Source organism: Pezoporus wallicus, unplaced genomic scaffold (genome assembly GCF_028554395.1).
Source record: "Pezoporus wallicus isolate ANWC-B61680 ecotype Strahan unplaced genomic scaffold, APGP_CSIRO_Pwel_v1 contig_818, whole genome shotgun sequence".
NCBI lineage: Eukaryota > Metazoa > Chordata > Aves > Psittaciformes > Psittacidae > Pezoporus > Pezoporus wallicus.
Window position 1 is genome coordinate 6,320,297 of NW_026636248.1, and position 9,671 is coordinate 6,329,967.

The following is a 9,671-nucleotide window of genomic DNA, read 5'->3' on the forward strand; positions in this document are numbered from 1 at the left end:
GCTAGATGGGGCGACTATTCCTTCTCTCATGCTTCATGCTGTTTTATTTGGTACTTTAAAAAGTACTTTCCTGAATAATATCTAGATGAAAGAAGAAAAAATTATTAGAATTTAAGCTTTGATGGTAAGGTCAGGAGTTCATTAGGACCTGCAAACAGAACTTTGATGAGGATAAAAGAAATTCTGTAGGAAGCCAATAAAAGCTACATTTAGGCTGTGAGCTCCTGTTGGTTATGATTCCCTCCCCACCACCCTTACGGTGACATAGATCTACAAGACTTAATTTACAGAATTTGTACATTTTCAGGCTATACGTCTGTCTGTCCCTACATGCATCTCCTGTTCCCCCTCCCGCACGTGTCAGATTCTGCAAGGAGTAGTTCAGTATCCTCCCAGAGGCTCTACAACTTTACAGGACTATTGTGGAATGCCTTCTTCTGCCAATGCTGGTGATTCTCCAAGCTGTTGAGTCTCCTTGGCTTTTCCTACCCACCCTATGGGTTTGTCTACAACCTTGCTCCTCTGACCAGTGCCTCTTTGGACAGGCGTAGAAAGAAATAAACAATACCAACAAGGTGGCTCTGTTCACTTCCTTCATAGGGTGAGTACTCCATGAAGGAAATGATCCACTAACCTGTGCGTCATTTTATAAGTATGGTATGGGTTAGCTGAGGAAAATCTTGTTCTTTAAAAAAATATAAAGCCAATCTTTGATCTTTTATTTCTATTCCTCTACATTCTACACTATAGACTAATTTGGAGTAGTTGGATGGAAAAATAATTTGTTACCTACACTTCAACTGAAACATCCAGAAATACGCAGTCAGAAGGACACTTATGGCAAAGATGCTCACATTTTGCTTTCAAATTGTCTGTTTCTTATCCCTGAAAATAGAAAAAAGAGAAAGAAAGATGGACAACTGTAGAGAAATAAAGCTGTAGCTGTGCCTCCATTAACCATTAGACCAAAAGGACTACATTCTTTGCAGTTAGAAGGGGAAAATCATGCAATTGTCACAGGTAGAGGTGACAAACTTAACACATACAAGTTTCTGATCTCTGTTACTGAAATTCCTGCAGAACACCATCATTCATATTGAACTACCTTTAATGCAGCCTTTTCTTAGTGCAGTGTCCAAAAATTTGTGTGGACACAAATTGAGAAATAACATAACAAGAGAAAAAGATTTTATTTATTGCATATATCCTTTACCAACTAAATAGCTATTGAACTCCATGCTGTTGCAGATGCCTCTATTTGATCTAATGGTCGTATTTAATTGAAGTCTTGAAACAAAAAAAGATCATTTGAACTTTCTGAACAGCACTTTATCACCTTTTGAAATGAACACCCTGGATTTGTTCTCTGCACAGTGACATGAAAGGCTCAGGCCTGATTCTCATTCTAATCAGCCTAAAAGTTCCAGACCAGACACCATCCGGCCTCAGTCATCTTGACCAGGACTTTGCAGAAAGAAATAACTGGAAAAACCCAAAACCCTTCAATAGGCAAGTCTTCACCCTTAAATGAAGCAATTGGAGAGAGTTATTACAAACTCAAGTTGAGTTACACAAATCAAATAGAGAACAAAACCAAACATCCCAGATGTTGCAAACTTCAATGATATTACTGCTCATTCAGGGGGTTTACCCCTGTCCCTGATCTCCAGACCAACTATGGATTTTTGCTTTTGTATCTCTGCTTCTATATTAGCGCTTCCTAGGGGCCTGCAAAACTTACTCCATCTGAACATATTACGTTTCCTTTAGTACATCTCTATTTGTATGGCAAGTTGCAGCTTAGCGCTCTCTTTTTGTCTTGAACTCTTCACATTGCACTGCTTGAGATTGTGATAACTGCTGCCATTCTCCTAGGGGAAAGAAAAAAAGGAAAAAAATTAGTTTAATTGATCTTTGAAGGAGAAGGGGTAGAAAGTTGGTTTTCCTGCATCTTACGAGGGCTGTGCACGTCTTGTAATTCTACAGTAAGACAGCTTTTATACCCCATGTGTTCTTTTAAGGATTACAACAGTTTAAATACAACAGGAAAATTGATGGGGAAGAATAAAAAAAAATATTAGCTACCACCTATGCATGGTAATTTATAGTTCCAAAGAGTAACCCTAACTACCACCAGCAGCTCATTATTTGGAATGGATTACTAAACTTCAGATTTTATTTGTGAGATGTTTTGGGGGGAATGAGGGGAATCATAAGAGCTATATTTGCTACTATGAAATGCATGAAAGCCTGTGCATACTTTTTGCCATGCCACCAATATAACTGAGTGTACTAAATTATGCCACATAGTGAAGTGATAAACAACAGCATTACCTGAAACTGCCAGGCCACAGGTTACACTTGTCAGCAGTCAATGGCAGCAGAGCATCCAATCTAGTTAACAACCCAATGGAAACTGCACAGCAGGTTCAAGCAGAGCATTGTGTAGCTTGGGAGCACCGATAGATAAGCCCATCCTTCTCCAGAGCTGATCGTATTAGTGTGTGAATAAATGAAGTGGCTTCATTGGCTCAGCAGGAAACTACAGCAACTATCCAAAGTAGTTATTCCCGCATATAGTATTTGTGTAAATCTCCCCCTCCTCTTGAAGGAATGGAAGTTGCATGACAATTTTGATAAGTGGAAGCACAACTGCGGTGGATAGCTTGTAATAGAGCATCATCATCAAACCTGTTTGCATTTTAAAGAGCTTTTAAACAAGTTGTTAGGAAAGACAAACATGGTCTTGTTTTAATAGTAAAGCTGACTCTATGAGAAAAAAGATGATAGCAAAGTTTTTGACAATAATGCAGCACATTAGTCAAGAATATTTACCTAGCTGCAAGTATTTCAGACTTTTGAAATTTAAACTGATAATTATTACAAGAAATTAGGCCTGTTTCTCATATTATTTTGCTATTAATTTCTCCCCAAACAGCTGCAAATGTCATGCTGTGCATGAATACAATGTTTTGAATTGTTCTCCTTCAAGAGAGAACCTTTGATCTCCTTTAAGATCAAATCTAGATCTTAATTCTGGCTGTTCCTAATGGAGTATATTTAGAAAAATCTTGAAATCATGTTTTCAATCTACTAACAAATTTTAGTCAGGACTAATCAGAATCCAAATACCATGCTTAAAAATTATGACTTCATTGTTCAGACTCCATAGGCATCTTGAAATTTGATTTTGATGTTCTGCAGGCAGGTGTTTAAATCTGTTCAGTCTGTCAGATATCACAGGTATTGCCACCACTTTGAAGCAAAAGAAAGCAAGAACTCTAGGAGAAAGAAAAACTATTTTATATAAAGAGCCTGTGATTAGAACATTTCCTTGACAGAAATAAGACCAGCATACATTTCTTTCTCTGCTTGCAAAGACACAGACACATACTACTTTCAAGGTCCACTAGACTGGCTGTACCATCTACTAGATATACATGTTGACAGCACACAACCCATCCTGCTGAGGATTTTCTATCAAACTGAAGAGAATTCGTAATATCATGTGCTACTGATAGTACAAGAAAGAGCTTGATAGTGTAGCCTGGTGATTAGGTTGGTTATCTGGAGAGGAAAATTTGTGGTTGAAATTCCAGTTCCAGAGAACAATACTTTAATCGATGACTATGCCATGTAATAGAGAAGATAGATATAGATAAGAATGAAATGGAGGTTCCCCCTCCTCTTCCTTCCATATTTTGCTGGAACCAGAACTCTGCAGTTTTAACTGTGAATCAAGTCAAACTAGATTTCTAACCAATGGACCAGGTATCTACTTGACTAAAATGTTTGAATAGTCTCAAGTTCAAAGAAGTGATGTCTCATTATGGGATCCAATATTGCCCAGTCTTCCTATCCACATACTCTTAGAGATGGTTGCCAAGAGTACTAGAGTATTAACAAAAATGGAATTTATATGGCAAATATACATAAGACACACTTTCATGAGCTAAATGTAGAAAAAAGAAGTGTTTTAAAAAACTGAAGACTTCCTCAGATTTGTTCAGTTCTAAGATCTATGATGTCTCCTAATCTCCAAGGAAACAAAAAGATTTATTCTAATCTTGCTTATTTCTACGATAGCTGGGAGAATTTTAGAAGAAGGCCTAGCTTTAACTGAACATATGGTCCAGTTATACAGATTATACCATAATGAAGTACAAATAGAAATGCTTGTGTGACACTTTTAAGAACAAACTGGCTTGAAAATTTTAAGTGCATCATTTTTATTGATTGAGCGACACAATGAATTCTAGCATCCCTCTGCATTGCCAATGGATAATTATGATTATTACTGGGAGCATGCTTTGACTGAAAAGTTAAGCAAGTCTCAATTTTCTACAGTACTGAAGGGCTACTGCCCTCAAGAGGCTACATATGGATGCACAAAGCAATTTTACGTCACAACTTTCATTTGCCTTTAAAAAAAAATTAATTAAAATAAACACAAATTATACCTATCACCCTCAAATATAATTAAGAGGTCACAGGATCCCTACAGATAAGAAGTACTTCAAGAGGAATCTGGAATCCATACAGCCAGGTACATCCATTTTAAAGTCACTGGAACAAAAGCTTAAAAACCTAGAAGCAAAGAAAACACTCTGACAAACTTGCAGGCTGAACTCCACAGTTCATTATCCACTATTGCAAGAACGTTAAAAAAGTGACTTGCAAAAGTTGCAATCATATGCATATATTATTTCCAAATTACAGACTATGTCAATTTCATTACTTCCAGGAAAAAATAAAAAGGAAAAAAATCAAAAATCAAAAGACAGAAACTTCACCCTGAGTACCCTAATTCATTCCTACATGCCTCAAGACTGCAGGGTGGAAACCCTTAGATCTGCCACACATAGCTGCATCACTCGAGTAAATGGAGCAACCCTTCAAGAAGGTTAATTTCCACAGCTGGAGCAATCTTTGGAAGGATAGACATGGTTTTGTCATCCTTCCTCTTTTCCAGATCGGACATGTTTTGTCAAGGATGCAACTATGGAATTTGTGGTTTTCTTCCTACTTTTACAGGCTGAGTGACAGCTTTCCATCCCCAGTCCTTTTCATACAGCCTTTGCCCAAAGCTATTCCCACATCCTTCCCAAAGCTGTTGCAACCAGCATCTCCCGCACCCTGTGCTTTCTATCTGTGGGAATTCCAGCCAGATTCTTTCTTCCCTTTTGTATTCCTTGCATATCAAAGTTTTCCCATCGAGTCTGATTGTGATTTGGCCATATGTCTTCCGTCAGCTAACAGATCCTAGCTAGAGGCAACAGGACATACATGTGATAAATAATTTTAGCTCCATCAAGGGTAAGACTGCAATTTAAAGAAAGTCCAAGCACTACCTTTTAATCTGGGAGTCTTTAGGCACTTTGGCTGCTCATGTGAGCTCCTTGGAGCACCTGCTCCCAAGTGCATGAAGTCTCCTGCCAACTGCTCTCCTGAGCACCCAGTCCTGCTTCTTAAGGGTCTCCGGTGCACATTATCAATCTTCTTTCCCCTTCGGCAAATATAAGCTTTCTGATTTAAACTTTTCTAGATATGTGAGAGAAAAAAATTCTATATGGATAAAGAAAAACAACACACAGTTTCTGAACACACAATCAGTTTCTCCCTGAAGATAAAGCTTGATATTATAGATGATTAGGTAAACTCAGTCATTGTTTAAAATTAGCTTCCCTACTGTCAGACATTCATGGTTAGAAGTCGAGACCCAGATTTATTTAGGAGAAAGGGTACCCCTTAATTCATTTTGCATCCTGAGGCCTCACAGGATGAGGACTGAGTATCCTCAGGAAGCAGTAGGGGAAGAAGCATGCTCAGTGGAGGCAAAATATCAAAAAAAAACCTTTTCTGAGTCTACCAAGCAAAGAGTTTTTCAGCAAAATACATCATCAGCACCTAAGCAACCTATGACAGAAAAAATGAACACCTCAATAAGCATGGGAAATTTGCTTCTGAAAAGCATGTATGTATTAAACCTTTTCAGTGAAATAGCTGTGACAACGCATCATGAGTATGATAAGTATTCTAATCTTACTGTCAAAAACAAACCAAAAACCTGACTGTTCAGACAGCATGAAAAAAAAACCCAACCTAATAGTTATTGTTTGCTAAATTTAAAAGTTTGCTTTTTTTTTCTTTTTCCACAGGCAACTGCAGACTTTACCACCTGTGCCATCTGCAATAACCTTGCTTTAAACCATCACATATGTGAATGTACATGCACGATCCAGATCAATTATCGGTCACTAGGGCTCAATATATAAACTTGCTGATAGAAATGTGCCCACTTCAACTAGCAACACTTGAAGCATTTATTCAATAAGGAGTGTGAATCACATCAACAGTTTATACAACTCCCTTCAGACCCCAGGAAGTGTTGCTATGAAGGTTGAGTGGGGCAGTGTGTGTTGTGTAGTACTAAAAGTTCTCTACGTACCAGATCTGGGCCTCTTTACACTAGGTACCCTGGAAAACAGTGGTGACAAAAACATCTTCTGAATAAGAAGCACCACCTATTTACAAAACTCACAGACAGTTCATGCCTTAAAGCAACCCCTAGTATTATTTTTAACTCTATCCTGCATTTGTACAATGTGCACTATAAGAATTCACTTTATTTAGTTTACTAGATAAGTTGCTCTTCAGTCAGCTGAGAAGAGGCTGAAAGAGCTTTTACAGCTTGTTACATACACTTATGTAGGTCACAGAGAAAGGCATACACTCATTTTCAACTGCTTCCTTTCAATTTCCAGAGCTATGTTAATTCAATTCTCAGAGAAAGAAAATGAGACACGTATAGAACATTACTCACTATTTTGTTCCTCTTATGGTCATCTTTAGTATCAAGGACACTGAGAAGGACAAAGTAGTCTTCATACGGCACTATTGTTTCATGGGCCATGGCACTATAAAAGCAGTAGTGTCTTCTAATTGATCACTGGTACTACATCTTTCCAATTGCAGTGTTGAAAACAAGATTGATGACAGCAAGGATGATTTAAGTTAGCTTTTACCACAACTTCCAGAGAAAAGGTCGACAAGAAATTATTTGAGGTGTAGAAAGCCGAACTCAATCAGACAGGGTGGTTTTCTTGTTATTTGCTTTCACCGCTATAGCTCAGATTTCTAGTTTGGGTTGCTTGTTATATGTTTCTTTGTCCTTCTAACTTCTTTGTCATTTGGGGGTTGGAACTAGATGATCTTAAGGTGCTTTCCAACCTCAACCATTCCATGATCCTATGATTCTATAATACCTTTGATGATGTGAAAATACTGACTTGGTTGATTCCCCCCCATATAAAGGAAGTATTGTCTTTTTCGAAACAAACATCCCAACAGACTCTCATCCCACTTCTGTAGATAAGTACACACAAAAATGGTTGTTACTTTTGTGAGACAGACTTAACCTTTGCATATCTCACTATACAGCAGAAAGGGAAACAAACTTTTTTGTCCAGCTGTGCTTTTGCTGGATATCTGGTAGCCTGACTATTAAAGAGGCAGGCAGTGAGGGGTATGATTTTCTTGGTTAGTTGGTTGGGGGGCTGGAGGGTTGTTTGTTTTGTTGTTTTGTTGGGGTTTATTTTGTTTTGTCTGGTTAGGGTTTTTTTCTATCAACTGTGCTTATACAGCAAGGTAATTGCACTTCATTGACTCAGTCCCTTTATGAGTTCTGACAAATCAAGATGAAACCCATGTACATGATCTTTCACAGGAAGCTGTGACACAAAGTAACTGGCGTCCAAACTGATCTAAACACTCAACTGGTGTCTGGATGATTGGTGATTGAAAGCACAAGACACTAAGAGAAGTGAACATGCCCTAAAAGTGAACATCAGAACAGAGACTGCTGGTGCCAGCTTGCTCTGAACTGAAGTCAAAGGTGCACCTTAGATATACAAGCAGCACTGAGGCAGCTGAAATCCCCTTGCTGGATATTTTCTGGCAACAGGGTGTTGTCTGGGGTGCTCTGCTCAATAACTTTCTGGTGCTTTTACAAGCAACTTTTGAGCTCTCAGCTGTTGCTTTTCCCCCAGTGGTTGGTTTTCCCATAGAACCAGATGTCTGCCCTTGAGCTTCCTTTTTGTCAATACCTTTCCTGTCCCAGAAGGCTTTTGTTTATTGAAGGCTGGATAAACATACAGTCCACACAGTAAAATAGCAAAAGATCCAAGTCTGAAGGACTTGAGCCATTCAAGAATAGCTTTTACTTACTTTTTTGTAATGCACAGGGTTTTCAGTATGCTACTCTTGTTTTTCTTGGTCTCAATTGTCAGGTAGTAGTCTGTCACCTATACATTTTATGAAGTAGTTCACATGCAATTTAAAGGTGAAATTCTTCCCTGTTCAGAGCTACCTAATTCTTATATCTTAAAATAAAAATAAAAAAGAAAGGATTATGATGGAGAGATGCACGAAAGCCATTTATGACCTTTCAGATTTGAACACAGGGTTTTGTTCTTCCTTTTCCTCTTGCATGCTGTTTTTCTCTTCAATCTAGGAAAAAACATTCACAACACAAAGGACTGTGATTTTAATTCCATTTAACTAAATAAAAGAATGGCTATATTTTAACCTTCTGTCTTTTATTCATGGAATATCAATTATCCTTAAATTCTTCAATTATTTTAACAATTTTAAGTAGTTCAGTTGAACTTTCCAGATTTAATAAGATGTTATTTTCTTCTAAGAAATTACCCTGGGATGACCTAATGCCATAATTACATATGAAGCAAGTAAAATACAAAATACTGCTAGAGTTTTAGTAAGTTAGTTAGGAAAGGAATGACAGATGCACTAAAAGCTTCTTTAAAAATTCTTCATAATTCCTTCACTTCATTAAATTTTAGGTAAGTATTAATTGCCTTGGCCTCCAGGGAATGGGATGTTTGCTTGAAAAATAGGTAACAGGGCATATCTCTTCAGATGACATGTATGGATATAAACAACTCTGTAGCATCTTCTCCCAGGCCATAAACAGAATCAATCAGCTTGAATTTCAGTAGGTAGCTTTCATCCAAGCTCTCACTTCCATTATGCACTAAGTAAATCACTAAGCTGCATAATGCAGACAACACAGCCATACCTCTTCATTATCCCTTCTAACACCACCAAATAGACATTGGCCAGGACATGTGATAGGAGGAGATCCATCAGGATCCTATCTAAGAGTGTCCTTGGAACAAAAAAGGAGTCACTGAGAATGACCCTGACTGGATCCATGTAATATTAATTACCTGCCTAATCTAACAATGCCAAAATACAGCCATGGTTATTTAGAGAAAGATTACAGATTCTCCTCAAACAGGTAATGAAATAACATACAAGAAGTCTTTAGCAACCTTAGCCTTTAGCATTTCCAGTTCTGAATGTAGAAATATTCTCTTTAGTGTGTTTATATGGAAGCAAGATCTATTCCATTGCTCTAAAAACACCAGCCCCAGCAAATCTAGGTCTCTCCTTTCAAAGGCCTGTCTGGATTTCACTAAAAGCAACTGCACTGTCCATTTGACACCTCTTGTTGCAGTCCTTCAAGCAGGTATGAAACAGTGGACTTTTACAACAGTAACATTTTAAAACAAATTTGCACAGCTGTAAATGGTTACCCCATGTACAAAACAGTGTTCCATTTTGCATGTCCAAAGTGATGCTGTCTGCGC